Source organism: Eurosta solidaginis, chromosome 2 (assembly GCF_040869045.1).
Source record: "Eurosta solidaginis isolate ZX-2024a chromosome 2, ASM4086904v1, whole genome shotgun sequence".
NCBI lineage: Eukaryota > Metazoa > Arthropoda > Insecta > Diptera > Tephritidae > Eurosta > Eurosta solidaginis.
Window position 1 is genome coordinate 146995741 of NC_090320.1, and position 18378 is coordinate 147014118.

At 41.4% G+C, this 18378-nt stretch overlaps 1 long non-coding RNA gene across 1 annotated transcript in view; it reads right to left on the reverse strand.

Moving 5' to 3' along the window:
- LOC137240275 (uncharacterized) overlaps positions 1–18378 on the reverse strand; it is a 162867-nt gene that overhangs the window by 65826 nt on the left and 78663 nt on the right. The window lies entirely within an intron of this gene.

An 18378-nucleotide genomic window follows, 5' to 3' on the forward strand; every position in this document is an offset into this window, starting at 1 on the left:
TGTTTGTACTCTCAAAATAAACAATTCAGAAATTGAAAGCATAGATACTATTAAATACCTTGGTATCGTAATAGATTGTAAATTAAAATTCGACGCCCATGTCGCTTATATAACAAATAAAATAGCAACTAAAATATGGTTTATGGATTATGGCGGCCACCGTGGTGTGATGGTAGCGTGCTCCGCCTACCAAACCGAATGCCCTGCGTTCACACCCCGGGCAAAGCAACATTAAAATTTTAGAAATAAAGTTTTTAAATTAGAAGAAAATTTTTCTCAGCGGGGTCGCCCCTCGGCATTGTTTGGCAAACACTCTGAATATATTTCTGCCATGAAAAGCTCTCAGTGAAAACTCATCTGCCTCGCAGATGCCGTTCGGAGTCGGCAAAAAACAAGTAGGTCCCGTCCCGCCAATTTGTAGGAAAAATTAAAAAAAAGGAGCACGACGTAAATTGGAAGAGAAGCTCGGCCTAAAATCTTTTCGGGGGTTATCGCGCCTTACATTTTTTTTAAATTTAAAATATGGTTTATGCAAAGAACCTGCAAAACCAAAGTAATTACTATAAAACTAAAGTATATCGATCTATTGCTGAACCTTACTTTTATATTGCTCTACAATTTTATTTGTTATGAAAGATTCGCAAATCGATAAATTGCAAAAAATGCAGAATAAAGCTATGCGATTAATCTTAAACAAACTTGATGATACCACAATAAAAGATATGCACTTAGTTTAAATTGGATGAGCGTGAAGCAACAAATATTTTTCTATACGATGAAGTTTATTTACAATACAAAAACCGGAAATTTACCTGAATACTTAAGAACAAATTAAGGATAATTATGATGCCCATGGAATAAATACAAGACAAAGAAATTGGGAAAATATCGCAAGGTGACACTTGTTTGCTGTTGGCTATGTGAAAACATGGCTCACGTTTCGTGCGCGGGATTCTCACACATAGGTGGTCTAGTTGTTGACTTGATATCCAGCAAAATTGGGCTAAACTGGACCTGTCATGATTGCCGCACAGTAGAAAATGACATGCGCGCTTTCAAGAGACAAACTCAGAAAGAGTTTAATAATATTTTCATTGACTTTCGTGACCTGTACGAAAGATTTAAAATGATGGAGACTCATTTCAAAAAATTTAAAGTAATTTCCGAGTCACCAAAACGCAAAAAATGCATGCCCAATAATAACACCAATTTGGCTTCGGTTCTGGGACAAGGTTGTCTTCATACGTCTGTACCTCGAACATCACAGACATATCAAATTAATATTACTCAGAAATCCCCTAAACTGTCTGCCCAGCTTTCTAGCGATGCTACGGTTATTTCTAGCCATGTTAACACCGTTCCAACTAGCAGTAGTACCTCTGTAGCTACTGCCCCCACGACACCACTGTTAATTTTATTAACCTCCATAGTTTTACCTTCGCTTCCACCTGTTTACCTCCTACAACCACAGTAACCGACAGTTTGGCAAAAATTGTGGCTGATAACAACCAAACGTTACTGACTGATTCGAACAACAACGCTAGGCCAACCAGCGCGTTAAGTGCCTCTTCTTCTCTTACAGTAGCTCCATCTTCTGGTGTGCTACTTGCTACTACTACGCAGGTGACTGCTGTGCCACCTCGTAGGGCCATATTTGTGTCACGGCTATATGCATCTCTAACTGAACAAGACGTTGCTAATTATGCCTGCTCTAAGCTTGGTGTCGCGCCCACCAGTAACATCAATGTTTATAAATTTAACTTTATGTATGAGAGAGACATTTCTTCGTTTAAAATATCTGTTTCTGATGCATTCTTCAACAAGGTGCTTGATCCTTTTTTTGGCCTGTACATACGGTGGTACACTTATTTACCAGGAAGTCGAGGGCTGAACTTGTTATAGCGGTTAATACAAATCCAAGAAACAAAATGTCGAACACAGAAACAACAACACAAAGGTAATTATTGATTTGTCCCATCTCATCATTAATTACCAAAATGTTCGTGGCCTACGATCAAAACTCGCCCCTTTTTTCCAAGTAGTCGCCCTTATGGAGACCTGGCTAAAGCCTGATAATTTCAATTCTGATGTATTTTCAGATAAATATGCCGTTCGGCGTGACCGCATTTCTAGAGCGGGAGGTTTCCTTATTGCCGTTGATTCTAACCTCTTATCTGAGTTGATTTTGCTGGAATATATCTCTCATATCGAATTCATAGCAGTTAGGCCTTCATTCGGTACCTATAGCGTAATTGTTTGCTGTTCGTACATTCCACCTTGTTCGGATATGGACGTTTATGCTAGTCATAGCTCGGCCATTTGCGATTTGTATTCGCAGATAGGTGATAATGATCGATTTGTTGTTGTTGGTGATTTTAACTTGCCAGCAGTTAGTTGGGTTAATGTGAGTGATTCAAACTTTTTAACTCCTACTACTCATTACGATTTTCTCAATTGCCTGTTAGACTCATCTCTTCTTCAGATTAACAACGTTCCAAATATTAGAAACAAAATGCTGGATTTAGTATTTGTGGATGGCTCGGTGGGTACTGCCCTTACTCAAATTCCACCTTTATCCCTTCCATAAGACCCTCTGCACCGTACGCTTGAGGTATCACTAGATATCAGTCTATCCCGCAGGATTCAAGTACAGGGTCGACCCCGTTCTAGATGTTTCTACAAAGCGAATTTCATTATGCTTATTGACCTGTTGGCTTCCCATGATTGGTCGGATCTCTATGCATGCATTGATGTCGATTCGGCAATCTCCATATTTTACAGTACACTTGACGGCTTCTTTGATACCTGTATTCCTGCTCGCTATACCCTGTGTTCGAATAAGCCGCCTTGGTTTTCAAGGCAACTTATCAGACTTAATAACATCAAATCTAGGCTTTATAAGAGATTCAAGAAACCTAGAACATCTGCAAACTTCTCAAAATACCTAATAGTTCGTTCTAACTTTCACCGTCTTAATCAGCTTTGTTATAAAGATTACTTAAGTTGTTGTAAAGAAATTTTTTTTAAAATCCAAAAAAGTTTTACAGTTTCGTAAATTCAATCCGGAAAACTTCTGGGTAATCTTCTTCATTAAATTTTGGATGTAAAAAAGCTTGCACTGATGACGACGTTGCTGAACTATTTTCTGAGTTCTTTAAGTCCACGTATTCAACCAGTGGGTTTCATTCCGGTCAATACCCCTATGGCTTAGATAGCTCGAACTCCATTAGGAATCCGGCTATTGATGGTAATATTGTTCTTCAGAGTCTTCAATCTTTGAAGTGAAACTTTTCTCCGGGACCAGATGGTGTCCTAATTGTGTGCTTAAATACTGCGCTGAAAACATATATGAGCCTATTTTAAAATTATTTGAACTAACTCTGGGATCTGCGTCATTCTGGTCACATTGGAAACAGTCTTTTATTATACCCCTGTATAAAAAAGGTAGTAGGTCAAAAGTTGAGAACTACAGGGGTATTGCTAAATTTTCGGCTATTCCTAAAATTTTTGAACAGATTGTTACCAGTCAACTTCAATATCAGTGCTCCTCCCATTTATCTCCATGCCAACACGGCTTCATTCGTCAAAGGTCAACCACTACAAACTTGCTAGTATTTACCTCTTTAGTTATGGAAGGATTTTTAGCGAACGAGCAAACGGATGTCATTTATACTGATGTCAGCAAAGCATTCGATACCATCAACCATGAGTTACTTATTCATAAGCTTGATTTACTGGGCTTTCCGTTTAACCTATTAATGTGGCTGAAAAGCTATCTTCCTAACCGGACCCAAAAAGTCCTGTTCAAGTGCGATCTCTCGGAATCAGTTGGAGTTTCCTCCGGTAGACCTCAGGAAAGTCATCTAGGCCCTTTGCTCTTTACCCTATTCATAAACGACTTGCCACAGATAATATTACATTCCCATATTATAATGTATGCGGATGATGTAAAACTTTGCTACACTTACTGTCCTACCGATTTGAGTTCCTTGGATCTTCTTCAGGCCGACTTAGACTCGTTCCATTGTTGGTACTCTAAAAGTAAGCATATGACATTTCACAGAGTGAAACCAGTTTTGAAACCGTATGTAATAGATGGTACCCCTTTGGAGCTTATATCTATTGTAAATGATCTGGGTCTTCTTTTTGATCCGAAACTGGGTTTCAAAATGCATATTTCATCTATTGCGAACAAAGCGTAGGGTGTACTTGGGTTCGCTAAAAGATGGGCTAAAGAGTTCGATGATCCGTACCTCACTAAGATTCTTTACACATCGCTGGTCCGTCCAATACTCGATTATTGCTCATGCGTTTGGTGCCCTGTTTCTCAAAATCATATAAGCGTCAAAAGCAATTTTTGATATTCGCAATCATCATCATCATCTTCCTCAACTCCTATTGGAGCATAGGGCTTCGACCACCGACTTAAATCTTATTCTGGTAGGTGCAGTTCTTGTGATATCATTCCACGTGCATCCTGCGTCTTCGAGTTCTTTATTAACAGTTCTGCGCCAAGTTTTCGCAGGTGCACCAGATCGTCGGCTTCCTTGTAGATTCCATCGCCATGCTTGTCTGGCTATTCGCATTACGTGGCCTTAACAGAGACTCAAGTCTCCACCTTCCACCATACAGGAATAGACTTCTTATTAGCTTACCCACTCTGGAAAACCGGATAATATTACTGGGGGTATTGTTCATTATTGGACAAATTGATTCTGCTAACCTTCTCAGCCGATTGTTTTTTGCAGTTCCTCCTAGGGTTTCCAGACACTACGTTCGTTTTATTTACCCCTTTGTCGTCGAAACTTTGCTAAAAATAATCATCTGCTTATCTGGTGCTCGCACTACAGTGACTTGTATAGCTGTATCAGTCTTGAATGTACTTTTGCCACTATACGTAATGCAATACTCTCCTATCTAAACTAGAGATACAAGCCAATTTATTTTTTAAAAGATGGAATTATTATTTCTTCCGTAGAAAACAGGCACGATATTGTATAAGGATGCATTAGATACATGTACTTCAAACAGTTCGCGGGTTCCCCCTACTAGGCATCCGGCTCCTTTATGGACGCGTCGCGTCAGCCCCCTTATGGGCACCAAGCTCCTTCCTGAGCATCTCGCGTAAGCTCCCTTCTGAGCTCCTCACGATGACCCGCCACTGGTGGGGACACTTTTTTTTTTTTTTTTTTTTGCGGGGAGGCTGAAAAATGCCTAATGCACCATAATTGCTGCCGTCGCAGCAACCGTGTGTCCTTAGACTAAAAAACAGCCCCGTTCTGGAACCGTCGCCCACCCCGGCACCACTTTCGCATTACTTCAGGGTGGCGTTCCATATTTCTCATTTTTTAAGAGTCTACTGTTGTCCCTGCGTCCAGGTTCCCGCTATTTGCTCTGAGTGTCAATTTAATCGCCACTGCTTCGCATGCGCATTTCTCTGCGCTGCCTCTCAGCATCCATCAGGCGTGTCATTACTATAAATGCCATTTTGCCCACTGCAGTCCAGCACTCTTTCCTGTTGCACATATGTGATACTAAATTTCTCGTGGTCGGTTCCTCCCCAAAGACTCCATGCAAGGTGAGTCTTTCTTCGTGGAAACGGGGGCAGTGGAACATGACGTGTTCTGCGTTTTCTAACTCCGTGGTACACATTGGGCAATGAGGATCTTCCTCTATCCTACGCTTCCATAAATACTCTTTGAAACCGCCATGTCCACTCATTATCTGCGTGAGATGGTAGTTCAGTTCGCCGTGCTTCCGCTCATTCCATTGAGCTACGTTCCAAACTAGTGTGAAAGTCCAACGCCCTTTACTCGAGGTCTCCCATCGTTCTTGTCACTTAGCTATTGTTTGTGTCCTTGCTCTTTTCTTGTTTTCTTCAGATGGTCGCTCGATATTAGTGTTATACAGATCGGCCATTTCACTTGCCAGTAAGTCCACTGTGATTTTCCGGGTTAGAACCAAGATCGCGTCGTCAGACACCATCCGATAAGCACTTGCTATTCTTAAAGAAGCAAGTCGGTACGCTGCTAATATATATTTTTGATGGGTCTGTTTAGATCCATACCACACTGGTGCTGCGTATAGTATTATTGAGCTGGTTACTGTGGACAATAGCTGACGTGTAGCTTCGCTCGGACCACCAATGTTAGGCATTATTCGCATAAGTGATCCATTAACTTTGGTAATTTTCTCCCCCACCGCTCTGAAGTGCTCTATGAAAGTTAACTTAGAGTCAATGTGCACTCCTAAGTATTTTAAGGAATCCTTTGAGGTGATTTGATGATCCCCGACAGTTAAGACTAACTCGTTCGCCGACCGTTTGGAGCTTACTAATACGACTTCCGTCTTTTGGCTAGCCAACTCCAGTCCCGTATTGGTCAGCTATTCCTTTATTCTTGCTACGGCGTCATTACATAATGCTTTAAGCAGGTCCAGTTTCTTGGCCACTACTACCACTGCAATATCATCAGCATATCCCACAATTTGCGGGTTTTCTGGTAGATCAATCTTTAGCACCCCGTCATACATTACATTCCAAAGCGTTGGACCGAGAACAGATCCCTGTGGGATGCCTCCTGTGATTTTGTACTCTTTTGCTCCTTGATCCGTGTCAAAAAGAAGTACTCTGTCTTTAAGATAGCAACCTATAATTCTGCGTAAGTAAGCTGGAGTGCTGAAGCTTTGCAGCGCTGCCATTATCTGCATCCAGTTCGCAGTGTTAAAAGAATTCTTGATGTCCAACATAATCAGTGCACAGAACTTCCTTTTATTTTGGCCTCCAGAGATAGCTTCTCTAGCTATATTGACGACTGTTTGTATTGCATCTACGGTGGCTCTTGATTTGCGAAATTCATATTGACTATTCGATAAGCCACCTGGTCTTTCTAGAGTCAGCTGTAGGCGCTCACTAATTATACGCTAGAAAATCTTCCCTAGGGAATCCAGCATACAAAGTGGCCTATATGAGGATGGTTGGTCCGGCTGTTTACCACGTTTCAGCAATAGGACAAGTCTTTGTCGTTTCCACGGGCGAGGGAACACGCCTTCTTGCATACAGGCATTAAAAAGATCAGTAAATAATGTAGCCCTAGTTGTGATCGCGGCTTTAAAGGCTATGTTTGGAACTTCGTCGAGACCTGGGGATTTGTTATCAGCAACTCTTTTTGCAGCGTCCAGCACCTCTTGCTCTGTAATTTGCGGAATTTCCGTACTTTCTAGATCCTCGCTTGGATAAGTCCAGCGATCTTGCGCCGGGAAAAGTGTTTCAACAAAAATATTCATCAGTATCGGGCACGTAGGTTGCTGTGATATCGGCCCTTTAACTTTGGCCATCACAGTTCTGTAGGCTGATCCCCAAGGATCTAGGTCGACATTATCCAGCAGTTCCCTAAAGCATAACTTCTTGCTCTTTTTTTATGGCATTTTTAAGTGCATTTCTTTGTGCGACATAGGTGCTTTGTAGCTCCGCATATCGTGGTGATGAGAGTGCCCTCTGCGCTATTCTTCGTGCTTTGTGACATTTTCTACGCTCTTCCGCAATTTCCTCATTCCACCAATATACCGGAGTGCGCTGTGCTTTTCCGCGACTTCTGGATATGGCAGCATCACATGCCATACATAGCAACTTAGTGATTTGAACCGACTGGTCTTCCGCGATTCTCGTACTATGGCGTCCTTCCAGATAATGTCATATATTTGTGGGTCGAAAAGGTGCTGTTTCCATTTCCTACTTTGTCGATGTCTTCCCGCTACCGTTCGTGGAGTTTCGTGCTATTTCGCTGCTAGCGAAGGTGAGATCTATAATGGATCGTCTGGTACCTGTATCGAAGGTATATATCCCTGGTTCATTTAGGAGTTCTAGCCTCAAAGAAGTAAGGCTTTCGAGGAGAACTCTCCCTCTTTCGTTGGTTCGTCTACTTCCTCGCACAGATGACCATGCATTGAAGTCTCCACACACTAAAAGCGGGTGTTTACCTCGTGCTTCAATGGTGATCCCGTATATCATGTCTTCGAACTCGGCGATGGTCATGCTCGGAGGGGCATTGCAACTGAAGACGTATATACCGTTGATTTTTGCCCACGTGAAACCTGCTACCGTTGGCGTCATAATTTCTTGTATGAGAAATTTCCCTGGTGCCCAAATTGAGGCTTTCCCTGTTGAATCTGAGAGCCAACGCTGCTCCTGGCGATTTTTGTATTGTTCAGATAGTACCACTATGTCATATCCTCCTTCATAGACTGTTTGGGATAATAGCTCTTGGGCTACCTCGCAATGGTTTAAATTGAGCTGCAATACCCTCATGAGACAGTCATTTTGCTGCCCTCTCGTTGTGGCCATTTAAAACTGCCTGCTGAATGTTGTCCCCCACATAGCGCGCACTTCGGCGCGTTTTCGCAACTTGCAGCCTTATGACCTTCCTGGCCGCATTTCATGCATAGGCTAGACCTATCTACAGTCTCCTTACATTTCTGAGCTATATGCCCGTAGCCCCAGCACCTATAATAGCGTTTCTCTAGCTTGAGCTCTCTAATTCGGCAGGAAACCCATCCTACCCGGATTCCTTTGCATATTAAGAACCGCCTTGGCATCATCCGCTGTAAGGATTATAAGTGCCGACTTCGTGCCACTGTACCCTGTGCTTATGCTTTTTATGGCAGCCACATCTGGAAGTTTGATGTTGCATTGCTGGTGGAGGGCGTTGCAAATCTCCTCGGGCGTAGTAATCTCATCGAGATCTCTGCACTGTAGCGTGACCATTTGGGACTTTGTTATAACTTTAGCCGAGTCCTTTAGTACCGCTTCAATTTCTGCTTGGTACGCGCTTGTTTTCCCATCTTGCGATTTTTTCAGCTCTAGTAACAGCTCTCCTTTCGCCGTTCTTCTAATCGTATTGACGTCATCACCCAGGAATTTTAATTCGTCGCATTTTCTCACTTTACGCAATATGTCGGCGTACGTCGCATCCCCCGCCTTGGAAATGATGATTGCATCCGGCCTAGCCTTAAGTGCTTTTTTCTTGCTCTTCTTTTTAGCTGACTGCCACTCTCCCGTCTTTTGGGCTGTAGTTTCCTCTTTCCGCTCCGTCTTCTCTTGCGTTTCTCGCCGTCGTTTGTGACCACCCACGTACCCTGGCAAGACGTCTTTTAGTGTAGTAGTGGGTTTTACCACGTTGTTCTCCTTGGTCGAGTACGAATTATTCCTCGGTCGCTTTCCTGGGGGTGATGGACTTCTATCCTTGGCACATTCGCTTGCACGCAATTTATGTTCTAAATCCTTTACCTCTAGGGCCGACTAGATGTACGGTCAACCATGGCTCGTTACTGCAATACCTGGAAGGGTCTACCCTTCCCCCATGTCTTAAAAGGTGGACCGCAAATTATCTGGGTGGTCGGCAGGCATCGGTGCAATTCAGAAACGAAACATCAAAACAAAGGAGAATTAAACAAGGGGTGCCACAGGGTGGTGTCCTATCCCCGCTTTTGTTTAATTTCTACATATCTAAGCTACCTTCACCACCGGAAGGAGTCACAATCGTTTCCTACGCCGATGACTGCACAATAATGGCCACAGGCCCAGGCCCAAAGATCGATGAGCTATGCAATAAAATAAACGGCTATCTCCCTGATCTCTCCAGTTTTTTCGCCTCGCGAAACCTGTCATTGTCACCGACTAAATCTTCCGCGACCTTATTTACAACATGGAAGCCCCAAATGTCGACCATATTGAACATCCACGTCGATGGCACTACGCTACCGACTGTCCTACACCCCAAAATCTTGGGTGTGACGTTTGATCAGGATCTACATTTTGGTGCGCACGCAACCGCAATTGTTCCAAGAATTCAGAGCCGTAATAAAATCCTCAAATCCCTTGCTGGCAGTACCTGGGGAAAAGATAAAGAAACGCTCTTGACCACATACAAAGCAATTAGCCAGCCGATTACGTGCTACGCGTCACCTATATGGTCGCCAAGCCTAAAAACCACCCACTGGAAGAAACTACAGGCCTGCCAAAATACTGCTCTCAGAATCCCCACGGGCTGTCTTCTTATGTCCCCAGAACACCATCTGCATAATGAGGCGAGAATACTCCCCATCAGGGAGAGAAATGAGATGCTGACCAAACAGTTTCTGTTGAATACCCAGAAACCTGGGCATCCCAACAGACATCTGATTGACGAACCAGCACCGCCTAGGGGCCTAAGGAGTCATCTCCGTAAGCATTTTGAGGAAATACGGCACCTGAGAACCCAGCCGTATGAAGCGGAAAAACACAAGCAGGTCCTTGGTGAACTCCATAGACAGGCGTCGGACCTTTATGTCGGGAATTGTCGGTGAATCCAGTACTTGAAGAAAAATATCCAGAACTCGCAGAAGAGGAACGCATACTCCCCAGGGAAACGCATGTCACTCTTGCTCAACTTCGTTCTGGATACAGTAACTCTTACCTATCCATAGTCAACCCCGACATACAAAATGTATGCCCTGCTTGCAATGTGTCCCCACATGACACCAACCATCTCTTTAATTGTAATGTGGAACCAACGCCTCTAACACCCCTTTCCTTATGGTCCACCCCTGTTGAAACGGCAAGTTTCCTTGGACTCCCGTTAGAGGATATTGATGACAATTTGTGATCGGTCGCGGCTATTAGGTGGGGCGAGCATTGCTACAACAACAACAACTAGATGTACAGCACTTTTATTACGGAGGCCAAGCGCTTGATTTCCGCGTGTATATTATTACGCCCTATGAAGAACTGCATCATGTCCTCAATCGCCTTGCCTAGCTTGGTCATCTTTTTTTCTCCAGGGGGTTTTGCTGATTTAACGCAGCTGACGCCTGCTTAATTACCTCACTTAATAATGGTGTGCCCGTTTGAGCCTTGCTGTCGGAGTTCTTTTTGCAAAGCTTCGGTGTAGCACCCGGCGACAACACTCCTTGCTTGCTTTCGGCCTCCGCTCCTTTGGGTTTCTATACCACTTGCGACGAATTGTTAAGGCCTCCAGCCGATGGGCCACGCCCTTCTGGAGAGCGAGTTAGCTTCCTTCCTACAAATGGATTGAACGCCATTTCATTCTCCTGTGTTTGGTTTTTTATTTTAGTATTGTTGTTGCTCATCATTTATTTAATTGGGTCCCCACTTGAGGCCGCTATCTTCGTCCGAGTGTGCAGTTACCTATATAGATCCCGTGGTTGTCTATGCGAAGGCAGGGAGGCGACGTGAAGGTTGACGCAGTCCCTCATGAAGACTGCGTTCAGAGCCAGATCAGTATTAATCGGGAGGATCTCAACCGAACCTGCACCACCAACTTAATTATGACGGACTTTGAACGTACCCCAAGGCCTGCCAAGGTTTTAACGGGACGGAGACGAATGGGACATTAACCGGAAAGTCATTTCGACGGTGTGTCAAGCCGTGTACTGAGATTTCCGAATGCCACATTCGCCAGCCCTTAACAAACAGACCTTACTGGGCTCAGTCTTAATGTGACAATCACCTTAAATTTACAAATAATTTACCTCTTTACCTTTCTAAGTGTATCCCACGTCGTATAGTTGCCTCCCTATCTTGGGTAGGTATTCCCCCGAAGCAACCCCGTACTAGGCTGTGGATGCTTAATTCAGGGCGGCATCTACTCGCCCTGCCACTGGAGGTTCTCAGGGTGCTTTAGGCCTTTTAAGCCAAACCCTCCTCACCAGCCGCTCTAGGTCGAAGGCTGCTTATTTGATATTCGCAGCTAACCTAATTAATAGGCCGTTCACTGCCCGCCAGCAGTGACCCCCTTGGCCTGAGCTCAGCCCCTGGGGACACTTATATTAATCCTTAATAGCATTACTTTCTGTATAATAGAAATTGTAATGCCTATAATTTTTAGCAGTCGACCGCTTTGTTTTTGAGTCGACTATAATTTTAAATAAAGAAATAAATAAAATAAATAAATAAATAAATATATAAATAAATTTGATAACCATATCGTACAAACAAATTCTAGAGTCACCCCTGGTCACCTTTATGGCGATATCTCGAAAAGGCGTCCACCTAGAGAACTAAGGATCACTCCCTTTTAAAATACTCATTATCACCTTTCATTTCAAACCCATATCGTACAAACACATTATAGAGTCACCCCTGGTTCACCTTTATGGCGATATCTCGAAAAGGCGTCCTCCTATAAAACTTAGGCCCACTCCCTTTTAAAATACTCATTAGACTGGGTCGAAAAAAAAGTTGCTATTGTCCGCCCCTAAATTTGAAGATTATGTTGAGAGGGTTTCGGAAAAATTTTTTTAAATTTTTTTTTGATCCTTCGAAATACAGCCAAAAAGGTTTTTTCGTTGTAACTTGGTTATTTGACGTCCGCTTTTTAAAATTGATGTGTCATTATTTTGGCCTTGAGAAGCTTCACATTTCCGTTTAATGTCCTTTTAAGCTTTGAAGTCGTTTTCACATGATTAGGTCAACTAACAAAATTTTACCCCCCCCCCTAATGTATGTTTTTTTCCTTACCAAACGAAAGTACTTGAAAATTCAAGAAAATGGTGCTTTGAAACCATATTACTAAAATAATAAACAAAGAAGTTATAGCACTTTCAATATTTATTGAAACTGTTATTTTACCTGATTCTTATTATACTTAGACCTGAAACTCATGATATTTTTGAGGAAAAATTGCAGGCTTTGCATTGAAAAGTTAACAACGATATGCCAAATATCTGGAATAGGGGAAGTCAAAGTAAATAAGTGAGTCAGACCTGTAGTTTCGTATTTATAATAATAACGCTATGCGAGAAAATCAACTTTTTTTCTGGGTATTGGACAAAACACACTTTTTTGTAGAGATTGAGGCTTAAGTAAACAAAGTACTATATCCGTTTTTCGAACCGAAATTTTATTTTTTTGTTCACGCGTTCAGCAAATTGAAAAAGTAAAGGTGAAAAGTCAGAAGTCGTATTCAGAAGTCAGAGTCTGACTTTTCACCTCGTATAACAGCTGTTATAATTAATTTCTCAAAAAGAGAATCCAGCCCTTCTAATAAGTCAAAAGGGCGGACCACGCCCACATTTTTACTTGTTCAATTTGCTGAACGCGTTAACAAAAATATAAAATAAAATTTCGAAATGTAGAATTTCGAACTTCGAATTTCGTAAGCCGATATCTATTTTTTGGAGGCTAAGTTTGAAAAAAGGAGACAGTACTTTGTATACTTAAGCCTCAATCTCTATAAAAAAGTGGGTTTTGTCCAATACCCAGAAAAAAAGCTGATTTTGTCGCATAGCGTTATTATTATAAATACGAAACTACAGGTTTGACTCACATATTTCCTTTGACTTCCCCTATTCCTGATATTTGGCATATTTTTATTAACTTTTCAATGGAAACCCTGCAATTTTTCCTACAAAAATATCACGAGTTTCAGGTCTAAGTATAATAAGAATCAGGTAAAATAACAGTTTCAATAAATATTGAAAGTGCTATAACTTCTTTGTTTATTATTTTAGTAATATGGTTTCAAAGCACCATTTTCTTGAATTTTCAAGTATTTTCGTTTGGTAAGGGAAAAAACATACATTAGGGGGGTAAAATTTTTTAACTGACCTAATCATGTGAAAAAGACTTCATAGCTTAAAAGGACATTAAACGGAAATGTGAAGCTTCTCAAGGCCAAAATAAGGACATATGAATTTTAAAAATCGGACGTCAAATAACCAAGTTATAACGAAAAAACCTTTTTGGCTGTATTTCGAAAGATAAAAAAAATTAAAAAAAATTTTTCCGAAACCCTCTCAACATAATCTTCAAATTTAAGGGCGGAATTTAGCACCTTTTTGTTATTGTATGGGGACCAACCCAGTCTAATACTCATTAACACCTTTCATTTGATACCCATATCGTACAAACACATCTAGGGTCACCCCTGGTCCAACTTTATGGCGATGTCTCGAAAAGGTGTCCACCTATACAACTAAGGCGCACTCCCTTTTAAAATACTCATTAGCACCTTTCATTTGATACTCATATCGTACAAAGACATTCTGGAGCCACCCCTGGTCCACCTTTATTGCGATATCTCGAAAAGTTGTCCAACTATGAAACTAAGGCCCACCCACTTTCAAAATACTCATTAGCACCTTTCATATGACACCCACATCGTACAAACACATTTTAGAGTCACCCCTGGTCCACCTTATGGCGATGTCTCGAAAAGGTGTCCACCTATAAAACTAAGGCCCACTCCTTTTTAAAATACTCATTAAAACCTTTCATTTGATACCCATATCGTACAAACACATTCTAGAGTCACTCCTGGTCCACCTTTATGGCGATATCTCGAAAAGATGTCCACCTATAAAACTAAGGCCCACTCCTTTTTAAAATACTCATTAAAACCTTTCATTTCACCTTTATGGCGATATCTCGAAAAGTTGTCCACCTATAAAACTAAGGCCCACTCTCTTTTAAAATACTCATTAAAACCTTTCATTTGATACCCATACCGTACAAACACATTCTAGAGTCACCCCTGGTCCACCTTTATGGCGATATCTCGAAAAGGCATCCACCTCTACAACTAAGGCCCACTCCCTTTTAAAATACTCATTAAAACCTTTCATTTCACCTTTATGGCGATATCTCGAAAAAACGTTCACCTACAGAACTAAGGCCCACTCCCTTTCAAAATACTCATTAGCACCTTTCATTTGATACCCATATCGTACAAACACATTCTAGAGTCACTCCTGGTCCACCTTTATGGCGATATCTCGAAAAGATGTCCACCTATAAAACTAAGGCCCACTCCTTTTTAAAATACTCATTAAAACCTTTCATTTCACCTTTATGGCGATATCTCGAAAAGTTGTCCACCTATAAAACTAAGGCCCACTCTCTTTTAAAATACTCATTAAAACCTTTCATTTGATACCCATTATCGTAAAAAGACATTCTAGAGTCACCCCTGGTCCACCTTTATGGCGATATCTCGAAAAGGCGTCCACCTACGGAACTAAGGCCCACTCTCATTCAAAATACTCATTAGCACATTTCATTTGATACCCATATCATACAAACACATTCTAGAGTCACCCCTGGTCCACCTTTATGGCGACATCTCGAAAAGTTGTCCACCTATAAAACTAAGGCCCATTCCCTTTTAAAATGCTCATTAGCACCTTTCATTTCATACCCATATCGTACAAACACATTATAGCGTCACCCCTGGTCCACCTTTATGGCGATATCTCGAAAAGGCGTTCACCGATAAAACTAAGGCCCATTCCCTTTTAAAATGCTCAATAACACCTTTCATTTCATACCCATACCGTACAAACACATTCTAGAGTCACCCGTGGTCCACCTTTATGGCGATATCTCGAAAAGTTGTCCACCTATAAAACTAAGGCCCACTCCTTTTTAAAATACTCATTAAAACTTTCATTTCACCTTTATGGCGATATCTCGAAAAGTTGTCCACCTATAAAACTAAGGCCCACTCCTTTTTAAAATACTCATTAAAACCTTTCATTTCACCTTTATGTCGATATCTCGAAAAGGCGTTCACCTACAGAACTAAGGCCCACTCCCTTTAAAAATACTCATTAGCACCTTTCATTTGTTACCCATATCGTACAAACATATTCTAGTGTCACTCCTGGTCCACCTTTATGGCGATATCTCGAAAAGATGTCCACCTATAAAACTAAGGCCCACTCCTTTTTAAAATACTCATTAAAACCTTTCATTTCACCTTTATGGCGATATCTCGAAAAGTTATCCACCTATAAAACTATGGCCCACTCTCTTTTAAAATACTCATTAAAACCTTTCATTTGATACCCATACCGTACAAACACATTCTAGAGTCACCCCTGGTCCACCTTTATGGCGATATCCCGAAAAGGCGTCCACCTCTAAAACTAAGGCCCACTCCCTTTTAAAATACTCATTAAAACCTTTCATTTCACCTTTATGGCGATATCTCGAAAAGGCGTTCATCTACAGAACTAAGGCCCACTCCCTTTCAAAATACTCATTAGCACCTTTCATTTGATACCCATATCGTACAAACACATTCTAGAGTCACTCCTGGTCCATCTTTATGGCGATATCTCGAAAAGTTGTCCACCTATAAAACTAAGGCCCACTCTCTTTTAAAATACTCATTAAAACCTTTCATTTGATACCCATACCGTACAAACACATTCTAGATTCACCCCTGGTCCACCTTTATGGCGATATCTCGAAAAGTTGTCCACCTATAAAACTAAGGCCCCCTCTCTTTTAAAATACTCATTAAAACCTTTCATTTGATACCCATACCGTACAAACACATTCTAGAGTCACCCCTGGTCCACCTTTATGGCGATATCTCGAAAAGGCGTCCACCTCTAAAACTAAGGCCCACTCCCTTTTAAAATACTCATTAAAACCTTTCATTTCACCTTTATGGCGATATCTCGAAAAGGCGTCCACCTACAGAACTAAGGCCCACTCCCTTTCAAAATACTCATTAGCACCTTTCATTTGATACCCATATCGTACAACCACATTCTAGAGTCACTCCTGGTCCACCTTTATGGCGATATCTCGAAAAGTTGTCCACCTATAAAACTAAGGCCCACTCCTTTTTAAAATACTCATTAAAACCTTTCATTTCACCTTTATGGCGATATCTCGAAAAGTTGTCCACCTATAAAACTAAGGCCCACTCTCTTTTAAAATGCTCATTAAAACCTTTCATTTGATACCCATACCGTACAAACACATTCTAGAGTCACCCTTGGTCCACCTTTATGGCGATATCTCGAAAAGTTGTCCACCTATAAAACTAAGGCCCACTCCTTTTTAAAATACTCATTAAAACCTTTCATTTCACCTTTATGGCAATATCTCGAAAAGGCGTTCACCTACAGAACTAAGGGCCACTCCCTTTCAAAATACTCATTAGCACCTTTCATTTGATACCCATATCGTACAAACACATTCTAGAGTCACCCCTGGTCCACCTTTATGGCGATATCTCGAAAAGGCGTCCACCTCTAATACTAAGGACCACTCCCTTTTAAAATACTCATTAACACCTTCCATTTCATACCCATATCGTACAAACACATTATAGAGTGACCCCTGGTCCACCTTTTTGGCGATATCCCGAAAAGGCGTCCACCTCTAAAACTAAGGCCCACTCCTTTTTAAAATACTCATTAAAACCTTTCATTTCACCTTTATGGCAATATCTCGAAAAGGCGTTCACCTACGGAACTAAGGCCCACTCTCATTCAAAATACTCATTAGCACATTTCATTTGATACCCATATCATACAAACACATTCTAGAGTCACCCCTGGTCCACCTTTATGGCGACATCTCGAAAAGTTGTCCACCTATAAAACTAAGGCCCATTCCCTTTTAAAATGCTCATTAGCACCTTTCATTTCATACCCATATCGTACAAACACATTATAGCGTCACCCCTGGTCCACCTTTATGGCGATATCTCGAAAAGGCGTTCACCGATAAAACTAAGGCCCATTCCCTTTTAAAATGCTCAATAACACCTTTCATTTCATACCCATACCGTACAAACACATTCTAGAGTCACCCGTGGTCCACCTTTATGGCGATATCTCGAAAAGTTGTCCACCTATAAAACTAAGGCCCACTCCTTTTTAAAATACTCATTAAAACTTTCATTTCACCTTTATGGCGATATCTCGAAAAGTTGTCCACCTATAAAACTAAGGCCCACTCCTTTTTAAAATACTCATTAAAACCTTTCATTTCACCTTTATGTCGATATCTCGAAAAGGCGTTCACCTACAGAACTAAGGCCCACTCCCTTTAAAAACACTCATTAGCACCTTTCATTTGTTACCCATATCGTACAAACATATTCTAGTTTCACTCCTGGTCCACCTTTATGGCGATATCTCGAAAAGATGTCCACCTATAAAACTAAGGCCCACTCCTTTGTAAAATACTCATTAAAACCTTTCATTTCACCTTTATGGCGATATCTCGAAAAGTTGTCCACCTATAAAACTAAGGCCCACTCTCTTTTAAAATACTCATTAAAACCTTTCATTTGATACCCATACCGTACAAACACATTCTAGAGTCACCCCTGGTCCACCTTTATGGCGATATCCCGAAAAGGCGTCCACCTCTAAAACTAAGGCCCACTCCTTTTTAAAATACTCATTAAAACCTTTCATTTCACCTTTATGGCGATATCTCGAAAAGGCGTTCATCTACAGAACTAAGGCCCACTCCCTTTCAAAATACTCATTAGCACCTTTCATTTGATACCCATATCGTACAAACACATTCTAGAGTCACTCCTGGTCCATCTTTATGGCGATATCTCGAAAAGT